Below are 20079 nucleotides of genomic sequence, written 5' to 3' on the forward strand. Positions count from 1 at the left end.
CTGGCCGACTGCCGCACGCTCCTCGCCGGCTTTGACTCCTCGTCGGTCGCCCGCCGTCGCCGCCATGCTCCTCCCGCTGCCGCCATGCTCTCGCTGCTACGCGCTCGGGGGAGAGAGAGAGAGTATGAGAAGGAGAGGATAGGAGAGGACGAGGTAAAGAGAGATACTCCCTCCATTCCATAATATCAAATATAAGGCACAACCACTTTTCTTAGATGTTCTATAATATAAGGCATGCATACAAGCATGCAATTAACTATGACATATTCTCCATTAAATTATTACTATTTTAAATCCTCCACTCACATGTTATCTAATCCTATTGGATGCATGCCTCATATTTATTAGGATGATCCAAACTACAAGATGATAATAATTATTTCTTGGTCTTTGGGTTAAAGGTGGTTGTGCCTTATATTTTGGAATGGAGGGAGTAGATAGGATGACTTAAAAATCTGAAGTGCTAAAGAGGGTAGGAGGAGGTAACTCAGACTTTTGGGCGAACCTTTAAGAGGCATGTCTGCGAAAATATATTTTTCCATACGGTCGTTTAAGAGGCTCGTCTGAAAAATAGCTCTATTTTTGCATAGCTCTTTAAGAGGACCGTTTGCGAAAATAGATTTTTGCATGCATGTCTCTTAAGAAGCCGTATGTGAGAATGTGAGTCGATTTTTGGAGACGCGTGTGGACACTTATGATCCATTTGCAACCTATTGAGATGTTTGTCCAGAAAAATCATTTGTGTAACAGTAAAAGGGCTTCAACCAATGAATTGAAGTATGGAATTGAGGGCCTGTTTAGTTCCCCTGGCAACAACTTTTCACCTTGTCACATCGAATGTTTGGATACATGCATGGAGTATTAAATATAAAAAAAAAACTAACTACATAGATTGTTTGTAAATTGCGAGACAAATCTTTTAAACCTAATAATTGCTCCATAATTTGACAATATGGTGCTACAGTAAATATTTGCTAATGACGGATTAATTAGGCTTAATAAATTCGTCTCACATTTTACAGGCAGAATCTGTAATTTGTTTTGTTACTAGTCGATATATTTAATACTTCAAATATGTGTTCGTATATCTGATATGACTCACTGGAACTTTACATCCATATATCTAACCAACCTCCTGAGGGGGTAATTCGATTGAGAGAGGAAAGAGCACGCCCAGAATAGTACTCCGTTTCATCTATGACCCTATTGAGTATTCGGTTGCTCAGTGTAACTGTACCTGCTATGTGAGTTGGCTGCACCACGGTAAAAATAAGCTCAGGCGAACGGAGACATTAATTAGAAACAATGAATATGGACATCTCCAGAGGTCTGAAGAGTCGGCGAGACCGTCCGTGCCGGCCGGCCAGTGGCTGATCACGGTCACGGAGCCGGCCAGTCGTCGGCTCGTCGCAGCCGCAGCAGCAGCATTCCCCATGCACACGCACCACCACCACCACACGAGCAGAGCAGAGCAGAGCAGAGCAAGCAGGACAGCAGGTGCGGTGCCGTCAATCTCGAGGCAAACCACGTGCCTGCCGCGTCCCGCCCCGGCCGGTCCATCCTCCCCCGCCCCGCCCCGCCCGTCAGAGGCGGCAGCGAATCTCTTCACCAGGGTAAGTTACGCCGCGCGTTTGCATGCCTATGCCAATGCGTAGCACCACCGCGCCGGCGACCCCCGATCGATCATGTGGCTCACTGCCTCTCGCCACTCGCCAGCACGCGCGGTCACGGACTTCTACGGAGTTAGGAGTACTCTACCACAGCACTTCAAAAAGGTACTACTACTGTTGGGAAGGTATCTTCCACAGTGTTGCCTCTGTGCAGGCCTGTACCCCGTCTTTCATTTGACAGCTTATATTTGAGTTGGGAACTGGCTATAGATACCGGTTCTATAGCCGATATCTATTGGTCGACACTTTTATTTTAAGCGTTGGTTTTAGAACTGACACCTATACTATTTAAAAAATAAATAAAAAGATGATGGCACCTACACTACCGCCGGCCGCCACCTTGCCCATGTCGGCCTTCTCCACCACCACCACCACATCGCCCGTCCTCCACGTTGCCACCACCACCTCACCCGGCCTCCGCGCCGGCCGCCACCTCGCCCCTGCCGGCCTTCTCCACTATCGCAATTACCGGAACTGGAGGAGGAGAAGGGTGGGAAGGACGGACACAGAGAACAAGGGAGGGGCCCCTGGGAGAGAGAGCCACCGTCGAGGGATCCGGCGACCACCACCTCGCCTGTGTCGGCCTTCCCCACCGCTACTGCCATCATCGTATCTTCGAGCTGGCTGCCATCATCGTGTGGTGGTGAAAAAAGACCCATAAATATCGGTTTTAAATGAACCGGTACATATGAAACCAATCTCAAGGGTTGTAGCAGTGATTCGAGTCGTAACATCGTAATTCTATTGTGAGTTCCACACCTGATCGTCTCGATCGCCGGCCAGACGCTGGATCCGCAAACTGTATTATGTGCATGTGCGATGTACTAGGTATATATCGTCCCGCCGGTGCATCGATGGATTGATCTGGTCAAAGAGATAGGAGCACACATGCTCGCTTGCTCTGCGTTAATCATGCGTGGTCATCGAGGCCGTGATCATATACATGGGCTACGTGCAAATATGTGCTACTCCCTCCGTTTTATAATACAAATCTTTCTAGCATTACTCACATTCATATAGATGTTAATGGATCTAGACATATTATTGCTCACATTTATATAGATGTTAATGGATATATCTAGACATATCCATTAACATCTATATTAATATGAGCAATGATAGAAAGACTTGCATTATAAAACGGAGAAAGTAACATATGCATGCAACAGGCGGATCCAATTAACCTGACCAACAGACCGGGCGAGATATATACTCCATCAGTTCGGGAAAAATATAACTAGTAAGGGATATGATTCATCCTAGTATAATAATTAGATAACTTTTTGTGTAAATTTGTTGTACTAGGGAGGATTAGTATTCCTTGTAATACTAGAAGATGTCACATCCCTTCCCTTCTAGGTTAAGTTTTTTTTAAACGGAGAGAATATATATGTGTGCATATGTCAGGAGATGATGTGCGAATCGGTTTATTCTTTTCAGGGAGCTACTACTCTGACAAAAAAGATAAACTCTAACTACAAAATGGATATGCATGTATTTAGCTTCGTAATTAGAATTGGAATTTTTTGGGCCGGAGGGAAGCAATTTGCTGGTGTTTTTGAGTAATAATTGAGAGCAAATCACATTATTGGCAGACAAATCACCAGGTGATAGAAAGCAAATATAATGGGACCTCTAATCAAATACACAGTACGTTGGCTAGCTAGTAGTACTTCTTTTTCGGACACGAAAATGGAACACAGATCGATCGATGTGTCTTCACAAGAGAATATTATAACTCTTCTTACAGTTGCTTTGTTCCAATTCAAGCGACAAACCGTACATATATCTGAGTGGATCTACGGCCAATGAAGGCATGCTTTTCTCGCAAAGAATTTCAAATGGAATACACCAGCGTACAGAAATGGTTGCAACTTAGCCGTCTCGCATAAATTAAATTGTCTGAGATGGTTTTGCAAGGAAAAAATGTCTCTAACTGGGAAAGTTAAGAACGGGATTAATTGCTGAAAATGATACAGCAACTCGAATCGCACTTAACGGCCCAACTCACATTTGTCAAGATGGTTCCGTAAGAACTGTCTATGGTTGGACTCCGTGATCGTTTTCATTAAAAAAGCATAACTGTCTCTGTAGAAAATATCTCATACCACTCAATTAAAACTGATTTGATTTCTTTTTCCTCATTTCGACAAAATTTTCTTTAGAGTGGTACACAAGGTCTTCTCCTCTTTATTCTCCTCAACTAGTTTTTCAACTCTTCTCTCTTATCCAAAAAATCTGAGCTTAGCTATAGTCTCCATCCGCATTCGGATTGATAATACTTGTCGTTTTGGTCAAGAGCACGGTCTCTAAAAAGTAATTTTAACAATTATTTTCTATTATAATATATATAGAGATATCAATAAATATATGCTTTTATTGAAGTATTTTTTAAGACTAATCTACACATATAGTTTACATATTTTTAAGATAAATATTTTAGAAATTATTTATAGTTAAAGATTTTAAAGTTTGACTTTACACTTATTCAAAACGACTAATATTATTAGCCCGAAGAGACTAGCTTTAGCACTTTCAAGTTTCAACATAGAAACATGAAAGATTGATTCCATTGCCCGTGTAACCAGTAGCAGAGACAAGAGGGACGGCCAGCGGCCAGGCCCCCTTTCAATATTTTTTTAAATAGTCAACTAATTAATTAGGTAACTAAATTAAGTAAAAATAACGTATTAGGCCACTCCAAGACTCTTGGGCCTATCCCATGTCTGAATTTTGACTCCGCCGATCGACTGTCAGAGATGTTTATTAACCTAAACCATCTTTGATAGTCCATTATCAAAGAGGTAGTATACTATAATTAAAAACCTATTAGTTAATTTACAGACGACTATAAGCTAGCATATTTAGGCCTTATTCACTTTGATGCTATTTTCAACCTTACCAAATTTTGGTAAAGTTATCAAAAAAAAAAAAGCTACATTTAGTTTGCTACCAAATTTTGGTAATTATATAAGAAATCCTACCAAAATTTTGGCAACTATGCCAAAATTTTGGCAATGACAAAATTTGGTAAGGTTTTTTTATTTGGTAAGGTTTTCAGAGACGGTAAAAAAGGTGTATGATAATGCTACATCATGGATGGAGATGGTTCACAAACCCGTATGTGATGACGCCTTCCATGTACTGATAAAAATAACACCACCATTTTTTATTTACAACGTAGTTATTGTTTTTATTTATTTAAATATTTGCATTTTCTTAAAATATTTGTGTAAGTGGGCAATCATTTAGAAAAACTCGACCGGTGGGGATTTACTGTCCCCACGACTTTTTAATTAAGAAAAGCCACAACCCCCTCCCCACAAGCTTATCCTCTATGAATCGCTACTTAACCCATGTTATATATAGACAATTATTCCATGTATACTTATACTTTTGATGACAGTTGTAGCAATTATATTTTCACTTTAATTAACTAGGTAATTGAATAAATATTATTAACCAAAGTTCATAAAAAAAATCAATTAATTGCATCATATATTAAAAAACAGAGACAACAATTTATAATGCTTTTAGTTGTTAAGAATAAATTGTAGTATACTATATCAAAAATTAATAATGAAAGGTGATAATATGATGTTTTTAGTTATTTGTTAGAATAAATAACTTTATTTTCGCTATCTGAACACAAAGGAGATGAAGGACAAAAAGACTAAAATATCACTTAGTAATAGAAAAGTAGTTTTGGTGGGTGGGTATATAAAGATAGAAAGGGGTATTGAGGAATAAAACTCATCTATTTGTGATTAGAAATAAGTAGAGGAAAAAAGTGAACTTAGTTTAAGATAGATAGTAGTATAGGTTAAAAATGAAGTTATTTTTACACGAAGTAAGTGTATACGATGATAGCAGTCTAAGTTCTGAATCATATCCTGCTCATAACTGGAAAAAGTACGAATTACCCCCCTCCCCCGAAGTATCGCGGTCGTCTGAATTACCCCCTGAACCATAAAACCGGACATTTTTCACCCCGAATTATACAAACCGGACAAATTACCCCCCTCGACCTAATCCGTGGTGGTTTTAGTCTACGTGGCGTACGCGTGGCAGTCCAGTCAGTATTCTATATTAAAAAAAATGTAGGGCCTACATGTCACACGCTCTTCTCTCTCTTCTCTCTCTCACTCTCCTCACTCTTCTCACTCCTCCTCTCTCTCTCTCACGGTCGGGCACTTGGGCAGGCGGGGGCAGCGGCTGAGGGCGGCGGCCTCGGCACGGAGGCGGCGGCGGCGAGCGGCGGTGCGCGGGGGCAGACGCGAAGGCGGCTGGCAGCGAGCGGCGGTGCACGGGGGTGGACGGGCGGCGCGGGTGCGCGGGGGCAGACGTGGAGGCGGCTGGCGGCGAGCGGCGGTGCGCGGGGGCGGACGGTTAGTGGGCGGCGGTGGCGGAGGTGGGGATGATGGAGACGGCGGCGCCCCCGCCTCTCTCTTCCCCTCTCTCTCACGGGCGGTGGCGCAAGCGGCAGCGGCGGGCGCGGCTGGTAGAGGGCGACGGCGGATGGCCGGACGGCGTGCAGGGACGGGTGGACGGCGCCTCCCAATCCACCTCTATCGTCGCCGCCCCTTCTCCTCCTCGCCGGAGAAGCTCGCCTCGGATCCCTCCTCCTCCTCGTCGTCATCGTCGGTGCTCGGCCCCCGCGCACCGCCGCCTCCGCGTCCGCCCCCGTGCACCCGCGCCGCCCTTCCGCCCCCGCGCACCGCCGCTCACCACCAGCCGCGCCCGCCGCCGCTCGTCGCTGCCGCCTCCGCGCCGAGGCCGCCGCCCTCAGCCGCTGCCCCCGCCTGCCCGACCGTGAGAGAGAGAGGAAGAGTGAGAAGAGTGAGGAGAGTGAGAGAGAGAAGAGAGAGAAGAGCGTATGACATGTAGGCCCCACAATTTTTTTATATATATAGAATGCTGATTGGACTGCTACGCGTACGCCACGTAGACTAAAACCACCACGGATTAGGTCGAGGGGGGTAATTCGTCCGGTTTGTATAGTTCGGGTGAAAAATATCCGGTTTTGTGGTTCAGGGGGTAATTGAAACAACCACGATAGTTTGGGGGAGGTAATTCGTACTTTTTCCTAGCAGTTATACCAGTTTGCTGGCAAAGAATTGTCTAAAAAGAAGTTGCTGGCAAAGAACAAAAATATCATCTCAGAATCCAAAACCTATGTGACGGGCACATCATAATCCGAGACTGACAACAAATTAATGTGGCCATAACATAACCATACGTTGTAATCATAATCTCAAACAAGGTCATGTTGTCCTCTGGACAGCTACGCGACTTATACAGAGAGCATGATGTGACCACCAAGTCCGTTAAATCCGTTTACTTACAAATAATCTCCAGTGTAATGTCCGTTTCATTGATATCCCCAAAACAAACAATAAAAATATCGCGTAGTTACATCATTACTACACATGTTGTGGTTGCATCATTATATACATATATTCTTTAAACGAACCGTATAAGATAGTGTGAGCTTTCATATGGATAAAGCATGAAAAAACAAAATCATAAACCTGGCGAACTATAATAATAATAAAAATAACCAAAACAAAACACTTCATGCGCCTACAATATAAACATGCACTACTGGTGAACAAACAGAAGCACGATATCCCGACGCACTCAACTTCATCCACGCCTGATTTGAGAGGAAGAGGAGCGAGTGATAATAATGGATCGATCCACTTTCCATCACCAAGGTCCACCAATGTGGCTAATGCCCTTCCGCAATAGAACATACAGTTTATCTGAAGAATAGATTGGGAGGAATTTGGTCTTCAAACGATGTCTCCATGGAGACTGCCATGCTAATGGCGTTTTCGTCGCCCTTGCAAGTTGCATCATTATATATTATATATAGTTGTCAAGCCAAAAACATTATTCCAGTGTTACTTGTTCATTCATGCAGTTAACCTCGATTGTTAATTATTTGTTTATACGTGGGGATTGATCGAGCGAAACGAGTTTTGACTTGATATCTTGTAGTTTAATTACTTTTTTAGAGCCCGGTCATTTTAATATCTTCCGTACGAGAAGCATTGTTTCTTCCATCGTCAACTCTAAAACCAAGCGTATATATGTTGTTGCAAATTGCAGGAGTACAATGGTGTAGTTTCATAAAACTATATAGACGACGGACACACTCATTGCCACGTGTGTGTGATCTTAATTTGAAATGTTAATCAAGCCAGTGGACGATATTCGGTAACAAAATTCCCTTTGCTTTACCAAACCCAGCCACATCTTGTTTTAGATGGACCCGATCACCTTTGTTTTGTCCAAGGTTTAGTTAATTTCTAGGACCCATAAATTATTTAGGCTGGACATTAACCAGCTAGCTAGCTAGCTGCTCGATTGACTGGAGCCCAAGAATGGAATTAAGATGTGAACGTGTTTCATATCCTATCTTACTATAAAGTTAACCCCCACTAACTCCTTAAGCTTAACATTGAAAGATGCCACATCATCATCCACTAATTAATAAGATGTCACATCATCATCCACTAACAATCATCACATTTCAACATCATGCAAACATGCAATATCTTTATAGTTTTTATAATTTAAGAGCTTTTCAAATACAAACATGTTAAATTATCATCCAACATAATTCACATAATGTTTCAATGTATATCTTCATGCAAAGATGCCACATCATCATCCACTAATTAACAAAATGCCACATCATCATCCACTAACAATCATCACATTTAAACATCATGAAAACATGCTATATCTTTATAGTTTTTATATTTTAAGAGCTTTTCAAACACAAACATGTTAAATCATCATCCAACATAATTCACATAATGTTTCAATGTATATCTTCATACTAAATTCCCGCAGCAATGCGCGGGGTTTCACCTAGTGAATTGATTATCCAGATAATCGAGACAAGTACACATTAGACAATCTCGCATTGTCTGATGCGTGTCGTTTAAAGGAAATAAGACCTTCATTATGTGCATCAACATACACATAGGAATTGTGATTGATTTCTGGACGTCCACTCTAATTACTATTCTCTACGATGACCATAACGTTTGCATTCAGCAGCACCGTTAATTTATTAATTGATTGATATGATTGATTGATTACAAACCGTGATGATATAGGGAGTATTATTTGTAATGCATCGAAAAACTGTTGTGACTAAGACACAACTCGCTATCCGGGCCGTAAGTATACTCTAGATCGACCACTAGGATTATTTTGGCTATACTCTCAGTCTCTATGCATACTACTCCCTCCATTTTAGGTTATGAGATATTTTGACTTTGGTCAAATTCAAATTGTTTTAAGTTTAATTAAGTTTATTGAAAAAATAATAATATTTTTGACCCAAGATAAATTTATTATAAAAATATAATTAATTATTAATTTAATAAAACTAATTTGGTAATGTAAATATTGCTATATTTATCTATAAATTTAGTTAAATTTGAAAAGTTTAACTTTGACCAAAGTCAAAACATATTATAACCTGAAACGGAGGAAATATTTATATTATTATGGTTGCAGTGTTTGCACTACTGTGTATTGTCAGTTAGCTTGTCTAGAAACCGAACAGTGTATATATACAAGTTGCACACATATTTTTGGATGGAGTAGGACATATATTGGATCAGATCCATGGATCGATCAGATATACCAATGACATTGCTGCAACATTAATTATCGATGACAAAACTGTATTATTCCGCTAGCTCCCATTCAATCTACATTTTTCTTTGGCAAAACAAATAAATGAGAATTATGGTAGGCACTGTTCATGTACAGTTCACACATTCCGATCAAGGTTACATTGCATCAGGACGTACGTACTAGCTGTGTCGTCAATTTGTGTCGTTGTTGATCATTCACATCCGGATGCAGTTATACCTAATAGGGAAAGTGATTAATAAGTTTAACCAAACAAATTAAACGACCCAGCCATACATTTATTTTAGGATGTGTTAAACCCCGCCATACCCTGTCATGATCACATTCGGATGCACTCAGTGTCTGATTCATTTGAAAAATTAATTCAATATAGAAAATTATGTAATCTGAAATCTTGAAGGTACAATTTGGAATGTGATGTCTAGAAGTTGATCTTCTCAAACAAAATGTAGTAGATGATTTCACACCTCATACATTTCATCGTCACAAATGAAAATAATCATGTGCTGCCATACCACCATGTGCTAGGGCAGGCGAAAATGGCTGACGTGAGTCGTGAGGTCACAACAAGCCGGGCGGCTGGGTCCTTCTCTTGCCACCTCTTGCCAAGGTAGTTGCGTCATCCACGGAGGCTACTGATAGGTGGAATTTGGATCCATGGTCTAAATTCATATCGGATGTTTATACATTAATTAGAATTATTAAACGTAGATTAATAATAAAACTAATTGCATAAATGAGAGCTAATTCGCGAGACAAATTTTTTAAGCCTAATTAATCCATGATTAGCCTAGGCTCAATATATTCATCTCACGAATTAGTCCAGGGTTATGTAATGAGTTTTGTCATTAGTCTACATTTAATACTTCTAATTAGTGTCCAAATATCCGATGTGGATCCAAACAAGGCTGTTGGATTTGATTTCGTTACACATTTCAAATTCGTGTTGCAATGAAGCTTTTCAAGTGTTGCAAATGATTTTATTCAGTGTTTTAACAAGTATACTATGATGTTTTACTAGTTTATCTTTTTTTACAATAGATCTTTGTTTGAATGTTGCACGTTAATTGTGTTATTTGGATCCAACAAATGTTCTATGTTGCTTCACAAGTTTATTTATAAATATTGCATTTGATGTTTTTTTAGATGTTTCAGGAAGTATTTTTTGTTATGTTTCAGCATTTACACTTTGTTATTTCAAAGGAAAAAGTATGAATTATCCCCCCCCCCCCGAACTATAGTCGTCGACCACATTACCCCCCTAAACCTGAAAACCACAAATAACACCCCTAAGCACTGTTTTGAGTTGTTTTCAACTTGAGCTTGTACACATGGCGCCAACGTGGCAATCCAATCAGCAAAGAAAATTAAAAAACTCTTGGACCCACCTCTCATCCCTCTCCCCTCCCAATCCCTCTGCTCTCTGCTCTCTCTGCTCTCTCTCTCTCTCTCTCTCGCTCGGGTGGCCGATAGCGGAGGCAGAGCTCGGGCGACAGGTGGTGGTGGCGGAGGCGGAGAGAACTCGGGCAGCCAGCGGCGTCGCGGGATGCTGCGGTGGGAGGAAGGCGGCGGCCGACAGCGGCTAGGGAGCGAGCTTTGTGCCGGTGGAGGAGGCGGAGGCGATCGGGCAGTCGGCGACGGAGATGGAGGCCACCCGCTTTGCCGACGCTTCCGGCTGCCGCCCGCCTCACCGCCATGGTCGTCACTGTGCGCGGAGCGCGCTCCCCTTCAACCTACCCTTCCACCTCCATTTCTTCCCCCATCCTCTCGACGTCCCCGCGCGTGCCGCTGCCCATAGTCCGTCCTTGCTGAAGCATCTAGGCCCCCGTTGTTAATTTTGGTAATTAATGACAAGCACTAATTGTGGACTAATGTTCTCTTTGAGATATGTATTTTGATTTAGGTTCACATAATGTATATGCATGGATGTTTCCCGAAGGATCAAATTCGAAGACGCAAAGCAAAAAGGATTGAAGCTGGTAAACTAGTGTTCTAATTTTAAATTGATCGAGGAGTTGGGCGATCAAAATTTGCTAGTTTATTTTTAGCTTTGCCGTACTATTAATAGGGTAATGACCTAACAAAGAGATTATTCATATTGCCACATTAGGTCATTTGCATTTAGACTCTATCTCAATATGTGCTTGCCTGCTGTATGACCAGGGTCGGTATGACCAAGCCCCTAGAGGCGGTCTGACTGGCATAAGTCGGTCGGTCTGACCGGCGGGTGAACCCTGGTCTGACTGGCTGGCCATGTGCCCTGGGTGGTTTGCTCTGGGGTGGCCAATCCAGAGCCGCCAGAGCTGAGGTTGGTCAGACCGAGCCGAGGCCGGTCTGATCGACCCCCAGTGATAGGTTCAAATTATTGCCTATAACGACTAATTTTCTAGCCGTTACAAAGTAGCACGGTCTGACCAGCCACACAACGGTGGTCTGACTGGTAGTACACTGAGTTGGGGGATTCTCCCCCAACGGCTACTTTTGGTGGGTGGGAGTATAAATACTCCCCCGCCAGCAGCAAGGGGACTCTCTTGGCACCCAGTTCAATTGCATACACCCCTTGCATCTCTCCCACACTCACTTGAGCTTTGTGTCCATCCACTTAGTGTGTTTGAGGGTTGTTCTAGCCAAGAGTCAAGTACATGCTTCCATTGTAGAGCTAGTGTGGCACTTGATCATCTTCGAGCTGGGTCATCGCTTATTACTCTTGGAGGTTGCCGCCTCCTAGACGGCTTGTGGAGGTGTTGTCCGGTGACCTCTCCGAGGAGATTGTGGAGGAGGCCCGGCGCCGGTTTGTGAGTGGTTTGGAGTTTATCACCTTCGAAGTGAAGGAAAAACTACCCCTAGTGATCGAGGCTTGGGTAGTCCTCTCCGTGGGCCGGCTCTCGCCTTGCCCACCCCTTGACGAAGGGGGTGTGCAGTGGCTTCGTGGTTGAGCGGTGGAGTTGGGCTCGCCTCAACAGGGATTAGGAAACCGGCGAGTTTCCGAATCTCGGTGAAAAATTCCTTGTCTCTTGTCTTATTTATTTGTTGCATTTACATTTGTGCAATTTACATTTCATGGAGACATATTTGAGCCACTATCACCCTAGGATTGCAAAACATAACTTAGTTGCTTAGTTAGACTTGTCCCTCACCGAGCCTAGCAACTTAGGCTAGTTTTGATTAGGTATCATTTAGTTTTAAATCACCTATTCACCCCCCTCTAGTCGACATCTCGATCCTACACCTGCACGATGCCGTGCGCGCCGACAGCCAGCCCGCCCCTGTGCGCAGCTGCCCACAGGCGCGGCCTACCACCCGTCTCCGCGCTGCGTCGTGCGCGCCACCACCCACTGACCACGTATGACATGTGAGTCATGTGGAAGAGAGGAAGAGGGGATATGACATATGGGTTCGACCATCTTTTAAAAATAAAATGCGAACTGGATTGCCACGCGTACGCCACGTATGACAAAACCGCTCTGGATTAGGTCGAGGGTGTAATTTGTCTGGTGTTGAAAGTTTAGGGTAAGCGATGTCCGGTCGGGTTTAGGGGATAATTCGGTCAACCACAATAGTTTAGAAAGGTAATTCATACTTTTTCTATTTCAAAAGCCATAAAAATGTTATAATTAGGAGTGCAATCATATATATCTATTTTATCATAAATATAATTAAGCAAGATGTTGACGTGAGGATTTAATGATAATATATATACGATATAATTATTATAGATCGGATAAATAAGGTGGAAGAAAAATAGTTTGGAGTTTCGAAAGGAAAGTGATTAGAGGAGAGAGTGGGGTAATGGAAGAGCATCTAGCAACCGTCTCCATGCAACAGTAGAGAAGCATATCTATCCATGCATATGCATCCATATGACTGCATATCTATCTTTCCATCCATGCACATTTAGGAGTAGGATATATATATATACATACATATACATATATATATATATATATATATATATGTATACATACATATATACATATATATATATATGTACATACATGTATACATACATATATATATATATACATACATACATATGTATACATATATATACATATACATACATACATACATGTATGTATGTATGTATGTATGTATGAATGTATATGGCACCATATATAAAAATTGCCGATCGATCTCGATCGTACGCTGGACCACGCCGCTGGCTCTCGTCGTGTAGAGCGACGTGATTGTACAAGGAGATTGGCGCCACAAAATATCTCTGCTAGCTTTGTGTCGAATTACCCCGCACTAGAGGCAAGACCACAACAGCATATATCTACGTGCATATTAGCCATACAGGTCAATGTCATTAAGGTGGTAAGGGTATATAGTTAAATGAGATAATTAACAGTGACAATATTAGATAATGACCACTGTTCAGTTGCAGTAACTAACCGTCCGTCTAACGGTAGATGCATGGCTAGTGGAATAATCCAGGGTTCAATTCGATCTCTCTTGATTTCCTGAGGGTGAACTGATCGATAGAGACAGTACAATCTGAATATTACTTCTAACAGAGCCGATGAGAATAATCAATTTTAATTATTTCCAAGAACATTTTGATAGCTAGACTACAGAAGAAAATTGACTAATTAAACGAGCTGTGCATCCGAGCAGGTACAATAGCAGGCTATAAGCCAGCTATAAACATATTTTAAATAGAGAAAGAAAGAGAGAGAAGAGCAGCGGGCTGCAAATCTGTAGCCAGCTGCAGCACGGACTACAAGACGTAATGTGTTTATGACAGGTAGGACCAGGTATTAATAGTATAGTAAGCAACTATTGTATGAATTAACTATTACATTGGCTATAGATGATTTGGAGCTAGTAGTTGGCTATACTATTAAACGTGCTCTCACACGCCATCACGCAGGCGAACCAATCAAAAGCCATCGCCTTTCGCGCGCGTGCTTCTTGATGACTCGCAAAATTAATTAAATCGCAATCGCCACCACTAAAGATAGGAATAATAATAAGAAAATTTCTATACATACTAAATTTTGTTATACTACATGTAGATTTTCTATATGTAACTTTTATCTATTTAAACTAAATGGTTGAGTTGACGATTTACAAGAATTTTGTTTAAAAAAAATTAGCACGTGTAGCAATGTTCAATAATAATCCAGTGAGAGCATCAAGCGGATGGCTATACGTGTGCTAACGGCATAGGAATTTGAAGGAGTACGTGGTCCATGTACGCACGTACAAACGATGGCGGCGCCTGGACGTCCTAGTCGGACCGTGTCGTGCCATTTGCGTGAGTGGGCCAGGGGCGGGATGTGTAGTGTAGCGCCGCCAAATGGATAAGGGGAGAACGACTCAAATGGCCATCTTGTTCTTCTTTTTTTTTTGGTGGGGGGGGGGGGGGGGGGGGGGGGCGGGGGTACAGTACCTTTAAAGGCTTTCTCAAGTCAACTAAATCGGTTTATATATGCGCGTTTGCTAAATTGCTAAACGATATGTTTATTGAAAAAAAATCTATACGAAAGTTACTCTAAAAAACATATTAGAATTTTTTTTAAAAAAAAAAGTTACTCCATTTAGCGTGTTTGGGAGGGAGTTCTCAACTCCCAGTCACGAGCACAACCTTATAATACTAGTTACACACTAGTAGCAGAGTTAAGGGTGCTATCGAGTCTAGACGATACGAAGAATGTTTTTTATCGGACCTGTAATTTTCTTTGAGTGATGTTGGGAGTTGATAGTAGATATATATATTAGCGGTGAAGCCCTACCAACAACCTAACCAGCTCAGGAGTTAGGTCTACTGCTATTTCGTACTAGCGTGCATTATATATTTTGTAGAGGTTCTCATCGCTTGTTGCGGTCGACGGTGAAAACCTGATGCGATTTTTAGGGTTGTGTTATGTTTAGAAGTTCAAAATAATATGTGAGCATAGTATTTGTTAGCCATTAGTGATAAGCTATCTCCAGATCCCTATCCTAGTTGTCCATGCCAATGCTGCATTTGTCTCAAGCATTATGCATCTAGATTGTTGATCTGTTGTTCCCTCATTTTCTCGACCATCTTAGTTTGGTAAATTTCACTATCACTAAATTTAGTTAGGTCTGGCTTGTAACCTTGTCAAAAATTAGTATGATTGAAAGTGGTAACAAACAAAGCATGCACTCCATAGTTCCACGTGTTTTCCATCTCAGTACATAGATGTTGCGTACATATATGGAAATGATAATGATCAACACATATTAGTTAGGCTAAAGTCCAATTCAGATTTACTGTTGCATAGCTATGCTGTACTTATGCAGAATCAATCCCAGCTTTCCTGTTGAAAACCCTTCCTGCTCAATTTACACCATATGAACTTGGACCACCAGATAGATAAGCATTGGCCTAAGTATACGTAGAATACTAATCATACTTTTTTTTTTATGCATCGCATAGATGTTTGAGAAAATTTTTCTGTCCCCCTGAAAATTTACCTAATTTCTTCTGTACCCCTAAGATTTGTTTATTTCCTTGCATACCCCGCTAATTTTAGTTTGGATTCCTTATACACTTTTCATTCGTTGACCGTCAAATTCTTATAAGAAAGTCCATTTCGCCCTTTGAATGAAAAAACATATAAACTTATGAAGTATATTATTGGAGTATTGATCTCTTTTAAATGAGACTATTATATTTATGAGTTTGTTGTGCAGTATATTATTTATGAAAAAGAAATTTATTAGATATGACATAAAAATTAATATTTATTTTTTAATTATTTATAAATATGTAGCATATTTTTGTTGATTGTACTATAAAATTTTTGTTTTATAAGACAAATTTATTTATATGCTACATAATAATTTTTAATGACTAATAAATAAATATTATTTTTTATTTCATATCTAAAAATAAATTATCATAAATAATTATAGCATAACAAACTCATAAATATAATAGTTTCATACAATAAATTTCTACACTCTAACAATATACTCCATAAGTTTATATGTTTCTTAATATAAAAGAGTAAAATGGTCTTTTAATGTCAACTAACAAAAAGGATATACAAGGAAATTAAAGGAAAATTAAAGGGTATATAAGGGAATGAGCAAAACTCGCAGCCATATATAAGAGATTGGGTATTTCAGGATTACATAAGGAATTTCCTTTATGTGTTTTGATAATGTGGAGGAAAGATAGAGAAGGAAACTGTCTCTTAGTGAAGATGCAGTTTATGTGGATAACACCGCTCGTCTTGAGCTAATGGGCTTGTTGGCTCTTCCTTCCATGACCTGTAGCACACATGCAAAAACTAAATACTGGAGATAACTTATAAAAGAGATAACCTATAGTATATTTGTCTTTGTACTAGTAATATGGAAGAGCTAGCTAGTGTGTTAAACATAGTGTTGTTGTCTCTCCTTCTGGACACAATGGGTTTCGCCGTATGCGTCTGTACTCGCATATACATATATATGTAGATTGAAAATGAGATTTGTAACAACCCGTGAAATTAAAATATAACGTCTCAAAACACTTAGCACTGTTTAGTTTGTAAGATCGACCGACTGAATGCCGCCAGCCCTCCACTACTGCTTATGAATGAAAACGAAGAGTTCACTTTCCTTTAATTGTACAAGTTGTTTGTACTAGTAGTATATTGTCCCTAGCTAATTCATAACACAAATTAAACGACGAGTTTAATTAATTATGTTACTTGCAAATTGCAATAGTCTAGCTTGGACCTTCGCATGAAATCAATACTCACTATATTTTATATTATAAGACGCTAATTAAACGACGAGTTTAATTAATTATGTTACTTGCAAATTGCAATAGTCTAGCTTGGACCTTCGCATGAAATCAATACTCACTATATTTTATATTATAAGACGCTTTAACATCAAGCTATCAAGTTTATAGAAAAATATAACAACTCCTACAACACTAAATTAGTTTAATTAAATATATTATTCACCCCATCTACTTTTGATAGTTATATTTTATCTTGGCACACAGACCAAGGATAAATAATTCTACTTATCATCCATTTAAATATATTACTAGTCATTCCTCGTAAACAAGCGATTCATTAATACTTACATTTCTCGATGGTCATGTAGCCAATCTTGTGTGGAAGAATGGACAGCCATGTATTAAATCCGAGAAATTCATTAAGATGATAGGTTATTGGATTAAAATATGCCTATGAAAAATAAATTTTTTAGATTTGGAAATATAAATATGACTATCAAAAGTAGATGGATGGAGTATTATATCGAATATATTTTGATAGTATGTATGTTTGCTATTAAAATTATTGCTATGTTATTTTACAAATCTGGTCAAACAAATTTGACTTAAAAAATAAAATATGAAACATAGCTAGTAGAATTAATTTAGTGGATAAAATTGTAAGCCGTGTGACACAATGTGAGTACGACTTGATATAGCTTCGACAAGAACAGCACCCCATGGTCCACTGCTATGCTACAGCTGGGCCGACAGAGGCAAAGCAAAAACACGTACGGCCGTTATAAACCGGGAGTATTAGATTAGAATAATCAAATCCCCACTGCCTCGACAAATATTGCACAAGCTAATCGACATGGAATCCGATGCCGGATAATACTGAAACATATTCGGTTCAATTTTAATTAAAGCCCTCGGGGGTTGTTTTTCTAACATCTTCAAATAGATTAATTTACAAGCATGGGAGAATGGGAGAGAGGGCCATCCTGTCGTGCCAGTCTAAGACAGAGGAAAACGCCATTGAGACTGGCTTAATGGACCTTTTTTTTTAAAAAAAAAAGGCCGGCTTAATGGACCTTAATAAGAAAAAAGAAAGATCGAATGGCTCTCCTTATTTTGATGACTAAAGTGTGTTTGAGAGGAGGAAAAAAAATATTAGAAATATAAAAAACGAGATGAGTCATAAGCATAAAATTAATTAAGCATTATTCTTTTTCAAATTTGAAAAGATGAATATTTATGACTTTTAAGCAACTATTTTGTAGAAACTTTTATAAAATAGTAATACCATTTAACAATTTAAAACTTGTGAGCACAAGAGATTTTTCCTCCCTTTCTCCTCTTAACGAATGCTGCATAAGGTTTGCCCTCACTCTCAGGACTGCTTTTAGTGCTTTACACTCGTAGTTAGTGAGTTATACTTATCGCAAATGATACGATGATGTGTACAGGAAGCTATACATAGCTAGCATTTCACTACCAGATTTGAAGATATCCTATGGACTACGGTGTTATATATTCTCCCTCCGTTTTTTTAATGAAAAACACCGTTATTCTGAAATACATATTTGATCATTTGTCTTATTCAAAATTTTTATACAAATATATAAGATATAAATTATATTTAAAGTATTTTGAGTAATAAAACAACTTATAATAAAATAAATTATAATTACGTAAATTTTTTGAATGAGACGAATGATTAAAACGTATGACAAAAATTTAACAACGTCATCCTAAAAACGAAGGTAGTTATATATTTTTGGTCCGAATAAAAGCATAATCAAGAACTATGGGTGGCCGTTGATGGGCCGTCGATCCTGGACGCTAATAAGCGACTGGCGCGTGTCTAAACACCACGCGCATGCACGCCACGTTCGTAGGAAGAGCACACGCAGGATGGCCTGGATGCCCCCCCCCCCCCCCCCCCCCCCCCCCCCCCTCCCCCCTCCCGGCTGCTTCTGTGATCTCCCAATGCTTGGCCTCCGGCCAGTTTTGTATTGGGATTTTGTGTTGGATTGGCAGCATCAGGATCTCTTTACTAAGTGAAGGGGATGGTGCTAAAAGGATTTATTTTTAGAATAAGATTTTTAAGATATATATTTATAAAATAAGCTTTCTAAAAGAACCAAAAGATAAATATTCAGAAAAAAAACAATGGAGGTTTTTTTTTTTTTTTGCAATTCTGTTTTATATCATACCATCCGACGTTCCAGCTAACTGGCGTCACGTCCAGTGAGTTCATGTGACCAGGTCTGTCCGATTGTCCCTAAGGGTGCGGGCCATGCAATCGCATAGGCCCCTAAATTCCAGGCCAATAGACAAATTTAAAAGTTTAAGGAGAAAAAACTGGAAGTTTTTCTGCAATTCCATTTTGTATTATACCATCCGGTGATCCAGCAGCTACCCGACATCACGTCCAGCGGAATTTCAGTGAACAGGGCCGTCCTGTTCAGGGCCCCAAATTCCAAGGGGCCTCCACTTTAGGACTCTACTCAATTAGCTGGCTAGCAGGCCCAATAGATAGAAGAAGACGAAGGAGGAGGTCTAAAATAGGAGCGGAAGCGTTCAGCGCGCGTCGTTTCGTTCTTTCTTTCTTTTTCTTTAAAAAAGAAGATGAGGCCCCCTAGGCTAAAGTTGTTTCGTTCTCGTCGATCTATTTTTGATCGACCAAATAGCCACAGCCCTTCGACGCGATGGTCGTTTGGCCCCGAGTCCCTAACGCCTGACGGCGGCTTGGCTGCAGTGCCTGATCGATGGCCCGACACAGCACCCGCCCACACGGCAGACTTCGTGCGGGATTTGCACCCGTAGCTTGTGGCTGTAGGGATGAGTTCACTAAATTAAATTTCGTTTTCCATCTTTTATCTACATGTGCTATATCTCTAATATTTCACCTTTCAAGCCATATCATCTTCAAATCGGATTAAAGAATATATCATAAACTTGTATAAATTACTGTTGTTTTATTTCACTGAAGTTTAGGATTTGATTCTCAAAAACACTCAGGGCTCTTCTGGTTAG

This window comes from Oryza glaberrima, chromosome 1, assembly GCF_000147395.1.
Source record: "Oryza glaberrima chromosome 1, OglaRS2, whole genome shotgun sequence".
Lineage (NCBI taxonomy): Eukaryota > Viridiplantae > Streptophyta > Magnoliopsida > Poales > Poaceae > Oryza > Oryza glaberrima.